Consider the following 20,966-nt stretch of genomic DNA (forward strand, 5'->3'; position numbering starts at 1 on the left):
ATTCTTAGCACCCACACATAGCTTTCAACTATCTGTAACTCAAGGTATTTGGTGTCCTTTACTGATCTTGTAGGCACCTGACATACACATATGTGGCACACAGACATGCATGCAGGCAAAACACTTATACCCATATGATTTTAAATATGTGATGTCATCATAAATATATTTACTATTTGATGAAGGGTATTGGATTGAGGGCCTCATATATTCTAGGCAACTACTCTGCCATAAAGCAATGGCCCTATTATAAAGATTTTTTTTTTTTACTATTAAAAAAATCATGTCTGGAATGATAGCTCAGTTGATAGAGTATTTGCCTTACAAATATGAAACTCTGATGTCAGGTCATTAGCACCCTCATAAAATACTGGCATATTGGTGTCTGCCTGCAGTCCCAATGATGGCAAGATGACAGCTGGAGACAAAAACTCTTTGGAAACTCCCGAGCCAGTTAGCCTGGAACACTTTGTGACATTACAGGCCACTGTGATACCCTTTCCCTAAACAAAACAGTGAAAGCTAACTGAGCACAAGTACCTGAGGTTGTCCCCCATGCTCAACATGCACTTGCAGTTACACATACAGAGAGAGAGAGAGAGAGAGAGAGAGAGAGAGAGAGAGAGAGAGAGAGAGAGAGAAGAAATACTCATAATAGTACCCAGGAGAGGTAAAATTATCCTACAGTCTTTGCTTACTTATTGAGCTACCACATGAATTCTGCTTCATCCTATCGCAGACTGAGACCCTCTATGTGGATCTCTTATTTAACTCTCCACAGTCAAAAATCATAGAACATGAATAGCATGTTCTGCAACCTATAATTCCACAGGAACTGAATACACAAACATGACATATTTAGAAGCAATACTTTAGTTGTTTCATTAAGACATCACTAGAGGGGACCTGGGGTGCATGGAGCTCAGTATTGGAACTGGAGCAAGATTAGCATGCATGGATACAGATTCAGTTCCTGGGATACCCAAACAAAAAAACAGTACCAGAAAAATAATTAACTATTTTTTAGAAGGAAATGATTTAAAAATCCATCATACTACTATATTATCTAGTAGTGCTATTTTTGCATATTTGTCCAGTGAGTGAATGCCTCTTAAGAATATTTTACATGAGTTAGTTAATAAACTCTTTATATATTCCCATAGAGATGCAGGCCTCACATTTAAGACATGATCGTATGTAGCCTGGGATAGTCCCAAACTTGCTATGTAGTAAAGCCTGATCTTGAATTCTGATACCCCTGTCCACATTTTGTAAGTATTGGGATGTTCACCTAACACATCTAACAATAGCAGAACATTTTATATACCCTATCTATTGGAAAATGTAGAAAAATGAGTCTCTCGGTCCTTATCTATCTGTCCCCCCCCCCTCTGTTTCTCTGTCTCTCTGTCTCTATGTTTCTGTCTCTGTGTTTCTCTCTCTCTCTCCTCTCTCTCTCTCTCTCTCTCTCTCTCTCTCTCTCTCTCTCTCTCTCTCTCTCTCTCTCTCTCTCTCTCTCTCTCTCTCTCTCTCTCTCTCTCTCTCTCTCTCTCTCTCTCTTTCTTGTTTTTGGAGAGTCACTCATGAATATGTTTTGATACATGCCTAGATGTGATGATTTAGTGACAGCACAAGCACATGGCATCACTTTATAACTCACAGTGGTATATAATTTAAAATTTTAAGTTTGCTTGTTTTGGTGTGAAGTTTGTTGTTGCAAGCTTCTAACCCAAGCACACAGGAACAGCGTTAGAAAAATCACTAATTTGTGACCCAAACTCAAAAACAGAACAATGCATTTAGTTCTGAAAATAACCGTTTAATATTTCTGAACCTTTAATGATCACAAAAACTGAAATCATAAAGAATAAAATTGGGTAAGGGAGATGACCAAACCAATTAGTTTTTTTTATATATATAATTATTGACTGGGTTTTTTGTTTTGTTTTGTCTTTGAGACAACATCTCATCATGTAACTGGCTGTCATGAACCTCACTATGTGGGTAAAGATGACCTTGAACTCACAATGATCCACATACTACTACTTTTTGAGTTTGGGGACTAAAGGCATGCACCATTATGTCTGGCTATTCTTGTTGATTTTTTGTCTAATAGCACTACCAGTTGTAAATGGACCATGGAACTCACTATGTAGATCAGGCTGGCATCAAAGTCACAGAGATCTGCCTGCATCTGTGATGCTTAATGAAATAAAATACACCTACTTAGTAAATTTAAAATAATGTTACCACAAATTTAAAGTAATCAAATCATCAAAGAAATCAAAAGAAATTAAGTCTAAAACTCACTTGTAACATTCAAGTTCACTCTGAAATCAAATATAATGTTCAAACTCATGCAGATCTGAAGCTGGTTATAATAAATTCTTACAACTAAAGAGCATAGTAACACACTTGAGAAATGGAAGCACAACATAGCATAATTTCTAGTATATTAAAGTTCATTATTTAGTCAATTTCTATGAAATATGCATAAACACTAGTTTTTGATTTTACTCTTTGTTGAATATAAACCTATTTTTAGAGTCATTGTCAATATATTCATACATGTTTGCTGTTCATTGAAAAACCACTGTATATTCATGTCCCTTGTAATAAAAAGTATAATGGAAATCCAGTTTACTAAAATTCCAGATTATTTTTAATACCAGATCTTTTGATATTTAAATTTTTAATTGAAACATTGAAGTGAATTGGCAACAGAAACAACAACAACAAAAACACTGTTAGGTTACAAAGATGCTGGTTTGAATTTTTCATAGCATTGAAATTATGTGTCATACATATAAAGCATGTATGACACATAACACTTTTGCCTGTTTTGGCTAGTCAACATCTTATATAAAGAGGCTGAATTATTCCACACATCAGCTGGCTGATCCATACCTGTCTTTACTTGCCTAACATGGTAGCTGTCAGGGAAACATTTTCTGTTCTTCCTGGGCACTCATAAATTACTTTTAAACCCAAACCAGTTCCTGTGCAAGGATGAACCTGACAGCAATCAAGGCAATTTTTTTTTTTGCATCTCTGTTCAGAAGAATGAAAAAAAAAAAAAGACATCCAGTTAGCAGTGACTGAGAAATTCATATCCCAAATTTATACTAGAATTGTCCAGTTATAGAAAAATCATACAAAGTTGCATTGAATCTACGAAGCAATATTGGTGACTTGACTACAGCAATACCAGTCAGAACGTGGCTATGTCAACACTGGTGGCCTACAAGTAAATTTGAGAGAAGATATTGGCAAAAAGCTATATACTTGTTTTCATGTATATCATGAAAAATAAATAATTATATTAAAATGTTTTAACAGATATTACCTTACTATAATGAGTAAAAAGTATTCCAGGCTATTCATTTATTTGGAATGACCTTTCCTTTTATTTTGCCTCTTTCTCCCTAAAAGTCCTTTCCTAATACTACTACTAGACAGTACTACTTGTTTTTTTATTCTTATTGCCATATTGTTTTGCACACACACATAATATCAAACATCACAGTATATTATACTTTGTAATGTTTGTAAACACACTGATCTCTACCAAATCAAGAACTCTTAAGTTCTTAAAGATCAGAGTCAAGTATTCATATTCTTATTGCTTAATAAAGCTGTTAGACTTTGATAATTGCTAAGGGACTACTTGTGGAAAAAATAGGCATGAATTACAGCAGTGGTAAGGATATTCTATCAGCATTGATCTTCTATTTCTCAATTAGAGGCAAGATGGTACTATATCCCAGGGAGAACTGAAAATTTAAAACTTCCAGACAATAAGTTAATCATAATTAATTTACTATCAAATTAATTACATTAGCAAAATTTTATAGACTGAATTTTCTTATAACAATAGATTTCTGAAGCAATATCCAAAAGCAGAACTTCCAAACAAACAAGAAATGTTAAAAGAACTGAAACGTGGTAGGAAGAATTGAGGTTCTGGTCAAACTGATTTTAGTTAGAATTCTATTTTCTTCTCTTACTAACTGAAGTATTTGTAAATTGAGAATCAGAGGTAATTCATGTAAATTATAACCATAATTAACATATGGTAGCACCTTACAAATTGAAACTATTGTTATCATTTTTTTTAATATAAATAAATTTGGGAAGTACATTTTTAATACTCTTCTAGGAGTGACTCTATGATATGTGACCTAAGAAGTAGAATTTTCTGTTCTCCTGTTCTTACATTCCAATCTTCTTCATGATAGCACTGTGATTATTACCTGAACAACATACACCAAGAACCAGTCTAAAGCACAACTGAGTGTGCTTCCTCTCCCTCTCCCTTCCTCTTTTGCTCCCTCTTCCTTTCCCTCCCCCTTTCTTTTAAGTTCCTGGTATAGATCTTCCTAATACAAGGAAATACATCATTTTCTAATTCACACTTTCTTGCAGGCAAGCAGATAATTGTTTATAATTAAAAAGCTTTTTCATCCAATTTCTACAGAGTTAGAGTAAATCACAATGCTGTCAAGCCAGGAAAGTACTTAATTAAGCACATGAGGTGACAATGAGTCAGTGTACTTCATTGGGAAAAAATATATAGACCAAAAGTTGAAGTAGGAGACCCAGTTTCACAACTTAACTTTGCAAATAATACAAGTGGAAATCTCAAGTGAGTTCATCATTATGCACATCAGCTTCCTATATGTGGATGATAAATTCTAAGCTAAGACGCTGGTTCACATTTTAGAAAAGTAAAACTATATTCTACATATTAATGTAAACAGGGTAGGTGTTCAGAGAAATGAATAAACATTTCCCTATAAAAAGTGGAACTAGCTAGGCTATGTGGATGCACATCTGTAATTCCAGAACTTGGGGCTGGGGAAGGAGGACCATGAGTTACAGGCCAGCATGTGACAGTCAGAGATGTCTTGCCTCGAAAAAAAAAACAAAACAAAACAAAAACACCCTACCCTCATCTCCACCAGAAACCATCAATTGCTGATGGCCACACTTCAGTATCCTTATCACAATTTTTAAGAGTTCTCTTCAATGACTTCCTATCTTAGGCTGTTATTTTTGGGGGATGGGGGATTATCATAGAAGCCTTCTATGTCTCTCTTTATCAACTATGAATTAGCATATGAGTATCACCACCAAAGTCACTTCTTTACTCTTTACAGTCAGTGGGAGTATAGATCAGGGACTTTCACATGGTTTCTAGTGACAACACAGACATGGACATCCACAGGACTGCTGGTGTCAGCAAATGCTGTGGACTTCAGCATGGTCTCTGGTGAATGTACAAATCATGGGCTTCAACATGGCCCTCTGACACAACACAGGCAATGAACACCATCATATTTCTCAATGGCTACACACACAGGCCATGCACATTAAGAAGGCCTCTGGAGTAACATGGAACACAGAGACCAGTATGATCCTTGTGGTGCCCAGCCCATGAACATCAACATGGCCTCGAGTGGCAGTACAGACCATATATATATACCTGGCCTTCAGTGGAAACATGGGGCTCCTCCTCAACAGGGCTCTTGGTTGCCATAGGACCATGGACCCCAGCCTGAACCACAGCCATCAACATGTCCTCAGTATCCTAATGAAACACACACACACACACACACATACACACAAATGTTTGAAGACAAAGATAGCAACTAACTTGATTTTATCATTACACATTATGTTTATGTTTTGAATTGTCATGATGAACCCTATAAATGCTTACAATGATGAGATATGAATAAAAAATGTGAGAGGCTTCATCTAACAACAAATGGAAACAAATGCAGAGACCCACAGCCAAACATCAGATAGGGCTCAATGGTTCTTGTGAAAGAGTGGGGGATAGGATAGAGGGAATCAAGGACAATATAAGAAGACCTACAGAGTCAACTAACCTGGGCCCATGGGACCTCAAAGAGACTGAACCACTAACCAAAGAGCATGCATGGGCTGGACTTAGCACCCCTTACAGATTTGTAGCTGATGTACAACTTGGTCTTCATATGGGTCTCTAAACAGGTGAAGCAGGGGTCTTTCTCTGACTATGTTTGCCTGGCATTGGATCCCCTTCCCTATCTAGACTGCCTGATTGGGCCTCAATGGGAGAAAATGTGCTTAGTCCTGCTGCAACGTGATGTTCCAGGTTGGAATGGCACCCAAGAGGACTTCCCCTTCTCCAAGGAGAAGGCGAGGGGGTAACAGGGGATGAATTTGCAAGAGTGGCACTGGGAAAAGAGGAGGGGTTATGCAATAGGGATAAAAAGTGAATTAATAAATTAATCAATGAAAATGTGAAATAGCTTAGAAAAAAAGAAATAAGTACAATGGAAGAATAAAGAATGTGGTAAAACAACCCACACAAAATAAATACAAATGGCCATAGGACATAAAAAGATATTCAGTTTCACACAATGGCTTGCAAATCAAAAGGAGAGGATCACCTCACCAAGTCACAAAGCAGAATCCTTTTAAACATATTAAATGCTGGTCATGGTAAGAGAAGTGGGCATATTCCTATACTGGTAAGAGTATCTCACCCCCCCCCGCCCCCAGTCATCTTCTGTTTGTTTCAGTCTTTTAGTTTGGCTCATTTCCTTTCTTCTCCTTGGAATTCCTTTGTTTCACACACAAGATCTAACAATTTGTATGAACAACTGCTTGAGAGGAACAGATGTGAGGACTTAGATAAGTTCTTGAAATGGAAACAAAGCAAAAGTCATAATTTAAGAACAGTTTCCTGTCATGTTACAGATAAAGTTGAGCTGACAAAATCAATAAGTTTATACATTTTATGGGCAAAACTTAGCCTAAACTCACAAAACAATGGCTTCAGCTTTAATATTTAAACAATTGTTCATAAATTTTCATAAAGCAAAACCCTCACAATCAAAACACATTTCATCATTTTAAAGAAGTCTCCAGCAAGGGCCTTAAACTGGAAAAATTAAGCCCTGAAAAGGAGGTCATCTGAACTAGAAAATAATGCAGAAAGGACCAAGGGAATCATTATATTTTCCCTTTAATCTGAAGTAGAAACTTACCTGCATTATGAAGAATACTAAACAGTATGTAATCCAACAAGTAGAATATTTAATGAATATATCTTAAAAACATCTTATTTCCACTTAGTCAATTTAACTCTGAAAATAAAGAGTCCTAAGGATATATTTAGTTTCCCTGAAATAATGAAAACACATAATTTTAGATTGATAATATTGCCATTATAATATGTGGGAATTGAAGACAAGTATTTGCTTGGGCAGCTGGATATTTCAATATAAAATATAATTTCTAACCTTTTTAGTAATTGAGAAAAGGAAATGTAATTTTTTTAACAAAGGAAGCAAGTATGAACCAGCTTTATAAAAACAAGCTAAAACAAACAAACAGGGAGATGACTTACCGGGTAAAACTCATTTGCAGTGAAAGCCTGATGACCTGAGTTCAATCCCCAGAAGCAACAGAGGAAGTAGACAGCACCTGACTCCGGAGTTGCCCTCTGATCTTCACATGCTCATTGTTGGCAATCTTAAACACACATACACACACACAGGGGGGGAATGGGGCGGGAGACAGAGGCAGACTCTCACAAAAAACTAATAATAAAAATGTTACCTATTGTTACTTTATAAGTTCGAGGTCAGCTTGGTCTTCCAGGACAGCCAGAGCTACACAGAGAAACCCTGTCTGGAAAAACCAAAACCAAAACCAAAAAAAAAAAAAAATCATATATAAAACCAACCAATCTAAGAGACAAAGTTTGGAGCTGAGACAAAAGGATGGACCATCTAGAGACTAGACATATCCAGGGATCCATCCCATAATCAGCCTCCAAACGATGACACCATTGCATACACTAGCAAGAATTTGCTGAAAGGACCCTGATATCGCTGTCTCTTGTGAGACTAGGCCCGGGGCCTAGCAAACACATAAGTGGATGCTCACAGTCAGCTATTGGATGGATCACAGGGCCCCCAATGGAGGAGCTAGAGAAAGTATCCAAGGAGCTAAAGAGATCTGCAACCCTGTAGGTGCAACAACATTATGAACTAACCAGTACCCCGGAGCTCTTGACTCTAGCTGCATATGTATCAAAAGATGGCCTAGTCGGCCATCACTGGAAAGAGAGGCCCATTGGACATGCAAACTTTATATGCCCCAGTACAGGGGAACGCCAGGGCCAAAAAGTGGGAGTGGGTGGGTAGGGGAGTGGGGGCGGGAGGGTATGGGGGACTTTTGGTATAGCATTGGAAATGTAATTGAGGAAAATACGTAATAAAAAAAATTTAAAAAAAACCAATCAAAAAAAAAGTTTTCTTGAAAAATAAATAAATGGTGAATTAACATATCCCACTGCTTTCCAGGGTGGTTTAATATTTTAAGAACACAAAGATGTTACTATCACCCACTCAAAATATTTGGTTCACTCCTCTCTTTCTGTCTCTATTTTTCTCTGCCTCTCTCCCTACCTCTCCCCTGTTGTGCGTGCGTGTGTGTGTGTGTGTGTGTGTGTGTGTGTGTGTGTGTGTGTGCACGCATGCACTCACACACATTTTTAGGGGAGCAAAGTGTTGATTTCCAATTATAAGTTAACAGCCCACCATTGAGAGAAGTAAGGAAAGGAACTCAGGTCCCCACTGGTGACTGAACAATGAGTTTCAGGGATCTATCTCTCCAAACCCCTGCCATGAGTTTTGGTTACAAGTGAGTACTAATGTACCTGGATTTTAAATGGGTACTGGGGAACTGAATTCAAGTCCCCATGGTTTTAAAAGCAGCAATTTTATACTAACTGACTCATGTTTGCTCTTCCCAAATTTCCCTTAGGAAGTAATTTTATGGTGATTATTCCCTGATGGATATCATTTTCTCTTTTGCTGCCCTCTGCCTTTGATTGTAAACTCTGGAGTACTTGTTTACATATAATATATATATATATATATATATATATATATATATATATATATATATAAAGTTTTTTGAGGTCATACAATTAAATCACTGTATTCACCCTCTCTTTACTAACTCTTCACAGATAAACCCCCTTTTCATTTGTTCTCAACCTTGTGTCCTTTTTATCACTATCAAGGCAAATTTGTACTGCCTAAATATTGTTGGATATGTGTGGCCTTCCACCAGTGCATGGTCAACTTATCAAATAATACACAGTATTATAAGTGCCATAGACTTCTAATTCCCCCCAAATTAAAAAAAAATCTACTTACATTCTATGATATTAGTGTTTATCTTTACGCATTGCCGACTTTTTAAATCTCAGATTTACCTTCATCTCCATTCTATGTATATGTAAACTGAAAAAACCTGCAAAAAACCCTCTTGAGATTTTAATAATTCAGAAGAAAATTAAGCAGTAAATAGGGTTACACAGGACTTAATATAAAATGACCTGTTAAGTCAGTAGTTGCAAGGCCAGAAACTAGAAAAGGAGAAAAAAAAAACTCACATGTTACAAAGTTAGAAAATCTATTACTATGAATGTCTTTTAAAAGCAGCATTTAACAACTTTAGCCTCTAGTTAAAATGGCATCAGGTTACTTGATTGAATATTTATTCTTAGAGAAGGCATTGATTTCACACACACAATCTATTCTACAGGCTACTGTTTTCTCAGTGGAAAGAGATTGCTTCTAATCAGGTCTCACTGGTGTCTGAGGCTCTGAGAAACAGATGCTTCCTTGGAAATAAGCTCTCCTTTCAAATATTCAAACAGGAAGCCAAGGGCATTTGTCAATTGCTGTGTGCTTTCTTTTATAAGAGTAGTCTGCATAGGTGAGGCTTCTAAGGAGCCAGAAGAAACCTGAAGCAGGAATATAGGAGGTCTGCCCTAACCAGGGATGCAGGAGACCTGCTCTAACCAAAGGCACAGGAGGCACCCTTAAACCAGAGACAGCACTACTTCCTCCCAGACTGACTCTAACCCAGTTACCTGACTCCAAGGAGGCTGGCTTCTGTCAGAGACACCCAGACCAGTTAACACCAGAGATAGCCAGATGGCAAGAGGTAATCCCAAGAACATAAGGGACAGAACCCAATGTAATTTGGCACCATCAGAACCCAGTTCTTCTGCCACAGCTAGCCCTGGATACTCTAACACTCCCAAAAAGCAAGATTCTGACATAAAAATCCCTTCTCATGATGATGATAAAGATCTTTAAGGAGAACAAAAATAACTCCCTTAAAGAAATACAGGAAGTGCTTGCTTCAGCAGTACAGATACTAAAATTGGAGTGATGCAGAGAAGATTAGCATGGCCTCCACGCAGGTATAACATACAAGTTCGTGAAGTACTCCATATTTTTAGAACACAAATGCCAGTCCAGGCTACTATACCCAGCAAAACTCTCAATCACCAAAGATGGAGAAACCAAGATATTCCATAACAAAACCAAATTTAAACAGTATCTTTCTACTAATCCAGCCATACAGAGATTCCCCAACATGAGGAGGGTAACTACACCCAAGAAAACACAAAAAATTAAACAATTCACAACAAACTAAAAAGAGAATCACATGCACATAATACCACCTCCAGCAACAAAAATAACAGGAACTAACAGTCATCTGTCTTTAATATATCTCAAGATAATAAAATAATAATAATAATAAAAAGATATAGGCTAACAGACTGGATACATAAACAGGACCCAGCATTTTACTGCACACAAGAAACACACCTCAGTAACAAAGACAGATACTACCTCAGCGTAAAAGACTGGAAGAACATTTTCCAAGCAAATGTTTCCAAGAAACAAGCTTGAGTTGCCATTCTAATATCCAATAAAAGAGCCTTTCAACCAAAAGTTATCAAATGAGATGGGGAAGGACACATTATATTGATCAAAAGAAAAATCCACCAAGAGGAAGTTTCAATGCCCCAAATGCAAGGGCACCCACATTAGTAAAAGAAATTTTACTAATGCTCAAAATACATGTTGAACCTCACACAATAATGGTGGGAGATTTCAACACCCCACTCTCACCAAAGAACAGGTCATTGAAATGGAAACTAAACAGAGACACAGTGAAACTAACAGAAGTTATGAACCAAATAGATTTAATAGATATATTCAGAGAATTTCACACCCAAATAAGAGAATATATTTTCCTCTCATCATCTCATGGAACCTTCTCTAAAACTGACCCTATACTGGACACAAAACAAGCCTCAACAGATACAAGAAGCTTGAAATAATCCCATGCATTCTATCTGATCACCATGGACTAAGGCTAGATTTCAATAACAACAAAAACAACAGAAAGTCCACATATCCATGGAAACTGAACAACTCTCTGCTCAATGATAAGTTTGTCAAGGAAAAAAAAAGAAAGATATAGTATTCAATAAAAGTGAAGACACATACACAAATTTATGGGACACAATGAAAACAGTGTTAAGAGGAAAATTCATAGCACTAGGTGACTTCATAAAGAAATTGGAGAGATCCCATACAAGCAACTTAACATTACACCCGAAAGTTCTAGAAATGAAAGAAGCAAACACACCCAAGAGGAGTAGAATGCAGGAAAAAATCAAACTCAGGGCTGAAACCAACCAAGTAGAAACAAAGAGAACTATATAACAAAACCAAGAGCAGCTTCTTTGAGAAAATCAACCAGATAAATAAACCCTTAGCCAAACTAACTAAAGGGCACAGAGACAATATTCAAATTAACAAAAACAGAAATCAAAAGGGAGAGATAACAACAGAAACTGAGGAAATTCAAAAAATCATCAGAACCCACTACAAAAACCTATATTATATAAAACTGGGAAATCTAGATGAAATGGATGATTTCCTGGATTGATACCACATCTGAAAAGTTAAATCAAGATCAGGTAAACTATTTAAACACTCCCATAACCCATAAGGAATTAGAAATAGCTATTCAAAACCTCCTAACCAAAAAAAAAAAAAAAAAAGAAATCCCAGGAACAGATGTTTTTAGTCAAAATCCTACCACATCTTCAAAGAAGAGCTAATAATACTACTCCTCAAATTATTCAACAAAATAGAAACAGAAGGAACACTACCTAATTCACTCTATGAAACCACTGTTACTCTGATACATAAACCACACAAAGACCCAACAAAAAAAGAGAATGTCAGACCAACTTTGCTTATAAATAGTGATGCAAGAATAATCAATATAATTCTCAAAAACCAAATCCAGGAAAACTGAGCTTGTAGTTTTATGCTCTACCAGCCTTTACTCTGGGAGGTAACCATGCTACCAGCCTCCTCCCAGCTTCCCTTGAATCCACTGTTAAAAGATACAGACACACAGTTGTCTAATTTAAACTTGCCTTCTGGCACAATTGCTGGGTGCTGCTATCTCCTGACTGGAAAAGAAGCCCTTATAAATTTCTTATCTCTGTCTCTCCCACCTGCCCTAAATTTCAGAAGCTAGGCCTATCTAGCTCTTGACAAACATCCTTGACCACCTGCCTAAAGTAATTGCCACAGGCCCTAGCTCCTCCCAAGACCTCACGTGGTTGCCTGAAAGCAGCCTTATTTGTGATAGCAAGAAGCTGGAAACAAACCAGATGTCTCTCAACTGAAGAATAAATACAGAAAATGTGGTTCATTTACACAATGGAAATACTATTCAGCTATTAAAAACAAAGACATCATGAATTTTGTAGGCAAATGGATGGAACTAGAAAATATCATCCTCAGTGAGGTAACTTGGATCCAAAAGGACATGCATGGTATGTAGTCACTGATAAGTGGATATTAGTCAGAATGTACAGAATACCTAGGATAAAACTCATAGACCCTAAGAAGTTTAACAAGCAGAAAGGCCCAAGTAAGGATGTTTCCCATACCACTTAGAAGGGGGGAGAAAATAATTGTGGAAAGCAGAGGGAGGGAGGGAGGGAGGGACCATGGTGAGAGAAAGGAGGGGGAAAAGGAGACTAGGATCATGTAATGGGGAGGGGAACAGGAGAGAACAAGAGAATGAATGCAAATAAACTGCCTCAGGGGATGGGAGCTGAGGGGCCCTCTAGAAAGTACCAGAGACCCTGGAGGAGAGAAACTCTCAGGACTTAATGGGAGTGACCTTAACCAAAATGCTCAACACTGGGGAAAAGGAACTCAAAGAGTCCACCTCCAGTAGATAGACAGGGCCTCAAGTGGAGGATCTGGGTTACTAACCCACAGTCAACATTTCTGACCCAGAGTTGTTCCTGTCTGAAAGAACTGCAGGGACAAAAATGGAGAAGAGACTGAAGGAAAGGCGGTCCAATGATGGGCCCAGCTTGGGATCTACCTTATTGTGTGTGTGGGTGGGGTGGGGTGGGGTGGTGGTGGGGAACAGGACACCAAGGCCTGACACTATTACTGATGCTATAACATGCTTACAGGCAGGAGCTTGGCATGGCTGTCATCTGAGAGGTCCTACCAGAAGTTGACTGAGACAGATGCAAATACTTACACCCAACCATTGAACTGAAGTCGGGGACCACTATGATTGAATTAGGGGAAGGATTGAAAAAGCTGAAGGGGATAGCAATCCCATATGAAGACCAGCAATCTCAATTAACCCAGAGCCCTGGGATTTTCTAGAGACTAAGCTACCAAAGCAGGAGCCTGCACTGGCTTGTCTGAGGCCCCTGGCACATAGATAGCAGAGGTCTGTCTGGTCTGGCCTCAGTGGGAGAAGATATGCTTAATACTTGAGACATTTGAGGCCCAGAGAAGGGGGAGCCCTAGTTGGGAGGAGCACACTTTAAGAGGCAAGGGGGAGGAGAAATGGAATGCGGAACTGTGGGAGGGGAGACAAGGAAGGAAGCAAGGACTGTAATGTAATAAAATAATTGAAAAGAAAAGAAAAGAAAAAGAAATTCAGGAAAACACAGGCGAACAGGTAGAAGCCATTAAAGAGGAAACAAATAAATCCCTTAAAGTAATACAGGAAAATACAATCAAGTAGGTGAAGGAATTGAACAAAATGGCAGAAGACAGAAAAATGTAAATAGAAACAATAAAGAAATCACAAGTGGAGGCAACCCTGGAGATGAAAAACCTAAGAAGGAGATCAAGAGCTACAGATGCAAGTATCACCAACAAAATACAAGAGATAGAAGAGAGAATCTCAGGCATAGATGATATCATAGAACATATTAACACATTGGTCAAAGAAAATATAAAATAGAATTCCTTTTTTAAAAAATATTTATTTATTTTATATATGTGAGTACACTCTTGCTTTTTCAGATCCTATTACAAATGTTTGTGAGCAACCATGTGATTGCTGGGAATTGAATTGAGGACCTCTGGAAGAGCTGTCAGTGCTCTTAACTGCTGAGCCATCTCTTCAGCCCCAAAATATAATTTCTTTAAAGACAGACTTACCTCAGTGAAAGTTCCACAGAATATAGAAGTGCTTCAATCAGTATCTTAGTATTTATTAGTTGTGCATTAAGACAGAAAGTAAAACATTTCAAAATTAAGATTTAAAAGATCTTATATTTTATTCAAGAAAACATAGATGTTATCCATACCAAAATGAACATAAAGTTTATTAGGAAAGTTCAGTAATTTTTCAGGAAAATTGCTAAGATATGAGATTTTAGGTGTTTTTCCCCACAGAAATGAGTTAACAGATGTGTTACTTTTCTTGACTAAAATAATTATCCCTGTGTGTGTACATGTGTATAAATGTGTACGCTTTACACATGGTGGGACTCATGGCTTCAGCTGCATATATAGCAGAGGATGGCCTAGTCAGACAATGGGAGGAGAGGCCCTTGGTCCTGTGAAGGCTCTATGCCCCAGTGGAGGGAAATGCCAGGGCCAGGAAGTGGGAGTTGGTGTGTTGGTGAGCAGGGGTAGGGGGTAGGGCTAGGGGTTTCAGGAGGAGAACAGGGATAACATTTGAAATGTAAATAAATAAAATATCCAATAAAATGTGTACACTTTAAATAAATAAAATTATTTTCAACATTTTAAATAGTGGCATACTTAAGTAAACTATTAAATGAATTTAAGGAAAGTAGAAGACTTTAAAGCTGAATTAAGAAATGTTTTTTTTAAAAAATGAAAAGTTATAGTAGGTGCCCTCCTATATTTGAAACCAGCTTTGAATTTTCAGAACAAAATATTAAAAACAAAACAAACAAAACCCTGCACCACCTCTGATAGATGGCCACAGGCAATGCATTTAAGCTGTCTGTACTTGAGTGTGCTGATCTGCATTACAAGAGTACTTAACTAGAAAATCTCCATTTAGTTTCTTCTAAGTTTTAATGTCTGAAAGTTTAAAATGTAATTGATTTAAATATTAAAATAAAAATTTACTGTTTTGTTTTTTTAATTTTTTTCTTCCACTAGAAGCACACCTTCAAAAGGCACCCTATCAGAGGCTCCTCAGAATTCAGTGTCTTGTTAGTCTTAAACCTGGAGAAAGAAAGTCTTAGATTCTCAGTTTCACAATGTTTCAAGATGCAGTCTCAGGAAAGGGCTACCAGTAAACTAACTCATATCAAAAATGAGTGCTCAGGGCTGATGAGATGGCTCAGCAGGTAAGAGCACCAACTGCTCTTCTGGAGGTCCTGAGTTCAAATCTCAGCAACCACATGGTGGCCCACAACCATCCGTAACGAGATCTGATGCCCTCTTCTGGAGTGTCTGAAGACAGCTACAGCGTACTTACATATAATAAATAAATAAATCTTAAAAAAAAAATGAGTGCTCTGATTGATGCATTGGATTCATTTGGGGCATAACGTTTACCACACACACACACAAAAAAACCCAACTAGTATATTCAAAATATGATTTTTGTTATAGTAAGATTTGTTTTATTATAGGCAAATAATATTAAGCAATTTTCAGATGTTTTTTCACGTTTTAGCATATAGCAGGAATGCTAATGATAACCAAGTGTAACCAAAGCCAGAGGTACTTTAACATGGAAAAGATGATATTTATTACCATTCAGTACCTTTGTGATTCCCTTGTATGTAAAATAGTGCATCGAGAATATTTTTATTATTCATATATATATATATATATATATATATATATATATATATGAAGTGAATGTGCAGAACATCTGAAGATCGTTTTTTCCTCTTAACTCCCTCCCATCCCTTTTCTCATAAGCACATAATGTTAATATTTTATTTTAGATTCTCTGTGGCAAACATTCTTAATGTTGATATATTTAATCTGTAAATTTTACATCTTCCTAACCCATTTCCCACTGGTTACTGAATGGACATGCTACAGTTACTCTAAATTGTGACAGTCATAGTAGGCATACTTAATAGCTAAGGGAAATTATCCTGTGGATAATTGCCAGGCAATCAGTATTCATAGCTTTTAATAAAAAAAGAGAAACAAACTAGTGTAATTTTACAAATAAGTGATCCATTAAAAAGTCTCACATTGACCATTGCATGAAATAAAATTCAGACTGTGTAATAATTTATAAATTTTGGAAAAATAATTTGTAACTATGGTAAACTTTGCAGGAGAAACCTGGCATCTGATGTGATGAAAAATATCCAGGAAAGAAAAACAAGTTTGAGTCAATTTCCAGTCAAAGTTGGGCATGACTAGATGTGCTGTTACATGCATTTCATAGGAACACTTGGGGACAGAGGCAGATGGATCTCTGTGAGTGACAAGCCAGCTTCATGTAAGTAGAGTTTCAGGTCAGCCAGGGTACATAGACCTTGCTTGTGGAACTTGGTGATTTAATCTAAATTATATAATATGGGCTTTGGTGTGCTGAAATGATTAGCAAAAGCTTTGATAAAAAAGTAATACTAGGGGGCTGGAGAGATGGCTCAATGCTTAAGAGCACCTACTGCTCTTCCAGAGGACCTGAGTTTGATTCCCAGTAACCACAGGATGGCTCACAACCATCTCTAATGGGATCTAATGCCCTCTTCTGGTATGTCTGAAGAGAGCAATGGTGTACTCGTATACATAAAATAAATGAATAAATCGAAGAAGAAGAGGAAGAAGAAGAAGAAGAAGAAGAAGAAGAAGAAGAAGAAGAAGAAGAAGAAGAAGAAGAAGAAGAAGAAGAAGAAGAAGAAGAAGAAGTAGTAGTCATACTAGACTAGGACTGCATCCATTGGTATATTTTGTAGGTGACACTGTAAGTAATGGAGCTTCAGACACAGGTCACAAAGGCCAAGAACTAAAGGAAGTTGACTGGCACAAAAGACACCCATCTTGTTTACTACTCAAAAGAATTATGGGGGTGGAGTGAAGAGCTAGATAAAAGTTTCACATTTAGGCAATCTGAAAAGCAGAAATCACAATTTGGACAGGTTGAGCTCCAGGGAGGAAAGACTGACCAAAGCAGAAAATAGCTGACAAACCTGAGAGGTGCCAGAGCTCACTCACTCTGACAGCATATTTAAAGTTGCCTTCAACTTGAGATTTACTTCCCTGAGTTCATCTTCATCATTTGTTTCAATTTACTCGGACTGGGCAGTCTGTTCCCTTAACAAGTCCAAACTTTGCCTCTGCAGTGTTATAGAGTAACTATCTCCACAAATGTTCAGGGCCAGATACCAAAAGCCTTCTTCAAACGCTTTTGAAAAGGAGCCTTCCCACCTCACCCCCACGGCATTATTAACTATAAACTTCACAATTCATATAATATATGCAACTTTGATTTGTAAATACATATGCATCTGTTTTCTCAATCCTACAGAGCTACAAAAATCCTAAAGGGCAGAAACTGTGTACTGCCACTTTGCATGCCACAGGGGGTTGCATTTTTATAAGCCAGTCTACAAAAACAAAAATCTAACCCACAAAATAATGGTAAATAAGAATACGTTGAATGGATACATTCGATCGCTAACACATTTTCATTCTCTTCATTTTTCCCTTATCCTATGAGACAATTCTTATATTGAAACCAATTTTCTCTCAGAAAATCAAATTACTGAAATATACCTAGGTTCTTCCAACTATGCTTTCACTTAAAGGTAACTAAAAGGCACATCTGGAGCCTGGTCAGATGACACATAACTGCAGGCCAAGGAAGCAAATGTAAATGCGCCTTTCAGTTGTCTACTTGCATAAGAATGCAATGTGAAGTTACTGGAGTAGGTTCAGTAGGTCTTAGGGTAAGTGGTTTGTTTAACTCCCCAGGCTAAACGCTAGGGAAGATGGGACAAAACTCAAAAGGATAGGCTCTGTCAGGGTGCGTTTTAGATTGGACAGATGGTTTGGTAATCTGTAAATCACATAGGTAGTCATGTTTGGTTTGTTTGTTTGTTTGTTTGTGGCAGGATGTCTATTTAGCCTAGAATGACTTGAATCTCAGCATCTCACTGCTACCTTGCCACCGCCAATCCGGGCTAGTACTCTTTGAAATGGACGGTCTGCTTTTTCTTTAAGCTACAGGAACAGAAAAAGAGTTGGGGGAGGGGACACAGTAAAGCAGGGTTTACTAGGTAACTCTGGCTTGCTTGTCATATGTAGACCAGGCTAGTCTTGATCTCACAGTGATCTTCCTGCTTCTGCCTCCCAAGTGCTGGGATCAAAGCCATACACCACTAGGCCGGGGCCTAAATTTCTAAGTTAACTGTTTAAAAGGTTAATTTCCTTTTCTGATTAGACTTTCAGCTTAGGGAATGGAGACTGTTGTTGAAGCACTTTTAAATACAATTAGCTTTTTCAACAACTGAAGCAAAGCACATCTCAAAAAAGGCTGCAGGGACCCAGCTTGCCTAGTTCCAGTAACAATTAGCAGCCCTCAGCGCTCTGTTTTAACCGGAATTTTTTTCTAAGCATCTTATTCTTTTCTTTTCACCAAACGTTTAGGTCTCAGACTCTGACACTAGAAGGCAAATGGAAGATTCTCAGAACAGAAAGCTGCTACGTAAACACTGTCTGAGACTAGAATAGGTTCAGGGGGCACTTCCGTGGGCCAAAAAATAAAAAAAATAAAAAATAAAAATAAAAAAAATAAGAAGACACCTCAAGTTTCAGTAATAAAGATAACGAATGGTTTGGTTTTCTATGTAGTCCTAAATATCATATTTAAATTACAAATCCATTAAAGTCACTGTTTTTCCTCTGGGTAGACCTCTGTTATTACTGACTTCCCGCGTGGCCCCTTTTAATTCTTGCTCGATTCCCTCCAGGCGGAGTACTAGCTCTTTTAGAAGGTAGGCGGCCTGCAGTGGAGTCCTGCTCTTCCAGGTCCCAGATTTATTGCTACTCTCCACCTGAGGGAGGCGCGCAGTTCTGGCACCCTTCTAAAGCCAGGACTACAGTTCAGCATTGGCGGGAAGTTCTCACGACCAGAAACGTTCCCTACTCTTTTTCTGGTCTCTAAACGGGAGATCCTGTCACTCCAACCTCGCCCTTTTGCTAACTGGGAAAGACTGGAGCTTCTGGCTCAATCCGGTCTCAAAAGGGCCCGCCACCCCGCGCGAAGAAGGAAGGGGGGTGGAGATCATGGGGGGGAAAAACCAACTGTTTGAGCTTTCGCTTGTCGTTCTAACTTAAAAAAGGGTAAAAAGGCAAGAAAACTGGATTTCCTGCTGGTCACGTTGGAGCACTAGGCGTCTGCTAAGTGCGTGGACTCCGGCACCCTAGAGGCAGTCAAAGCCGGCAGCATACGAGGGCTTCGGGCAAGTTCGCGGGCCACGCCTTCCGAACCGGCCACCTCCCCTCATTGGCCTGACAGCCTGTCACTCCAACCTGGCTCCCACTTCGGGTAACCATTCACGTAGTTTGGTTGCGTCTTGGCGTGTTTAATGTTGCCAATAACGAGAGATTTTTTTTAGGGGGAGGGGGGACGCGAGTACATATCGTGCTGCAATTAGTTCATTGAAAACTCAGTCGCTCGCGGAGCGGTCAGGCAGAGACTCCTCTCGGCTTTTTTCCCTCCTGCCTAAGGATCTCCTACGGAGAGCTGCAACAATGCCCAAAAGAAAGGTAAGTGAAATGGGAAGATAGACGGGATATTAGCTGCCGAAATACATATTTCCTACCGCAGAGATTTGTATCTTTTTGAAAGATCATTTTGGCTTCTAGTTTGATTTTATGATGTCCTGAATGGAAGGCGAGGGAAAGGTAGCGATCCGTCTGTGTTTGGTTTCAGAAGGTCTCGTATGCAACTGGTAGTTCACTTTTGGCTTGTTTTGTTTAAGCGAGAGAATCGTTTGAGAGGTGTCTCCATGCTGAATTACAAACAGCCATAGCGCTGTGCTGTCGCTTCCTACCCCACCCCCCTTCCTCCGCTTACCCTATTGGAGAACTCTTCTCCCAACCACACTTCCAGCGCCAGCTTCCTCCTCTACCTCCCGTTTTTCTCAGAGAACCGTCCCGTTTGGGGGAACGAAAGCCCTGGCTTTCTCTTGTTTTTTGCCTTTGTTCTTTCCGTTTTCTTTTTTCCTTTTTCCCCCCTCTTCCCTCCTCCACTTCTTGTCATGCCAGATGGCTATGCAATGGTAATCCTGTGCCATTAGGCGGCGCAGACTTCAAACTGTCCTAGAGAAGGGAGAGATTCACCGCTGTAATTAGAAACTTTAGATCTGAGAGATTTGGCACTCTCGGAACTCTCTAGTTAAAGGTGGAAAGGTGATTAGAGAGCCGCGTCCGAGAAACTACTAACAGCGTTGGATGGTGGGGTGGCGTGAGATTAGTTCACTTTAGACATGGGGAGTTGATCCGAGCTACCAAGGGCTACAGGTCTTCTGTAACCCTTCACTTCAAAATTCCTGTCTCCGCGCACATATAAGTTGAAACTCAGTGTTTGTGTGTTCCTCCCCTCCCCCTCCCCCGAGTATCTTACAACTAAAATGGAATGCTATTTCATTGCTTGGTGAAATCATAAAATGAAATTCTGTGTTAATGTAAAAGCCTTATGATTGTTTATATATTCTTGTGAATCCGTCCGCCTTCCGTATTCCTAGAACATAGAAATGAGGCTGAAATTCCTCAGTGCTCTGGGGCTGT

General features: G+C 38.5%; 1 non-coding gene across 1 annotated transcript; it reads left to right on the top strand.

The window, feature by feature from the left end:
- The first annotated feature begins 10,212 nt into the window (after positions 1-10,212).
- Positions 10,213-10,319, top strand: LOC115030130 (U6 spliceosomal RNA). Its single transcript, XR_003835756.1, has one exon. It is a non-coding gene; the product is annotated as a U6 spliceosomal RNA (small nuclear RNA).
- Positions 10,320-20,966: the final 10,647 nt, after the last annotated feature.

The sequence above is a fragment of the Mus caroli genome, unplaced genomic scaffold (genome assembly GCF_978045245.1).
Source record: "Mus caroli unplaced genomic scaffold, Mus_caroli_1 scaffold_5, whole genome shotgun sequence".
Lineage (NCBI taxonomy): Eukaryota > Metazoa > Chordata > Mammalia > Rodentia > Muridae > Mus > Mus caroli.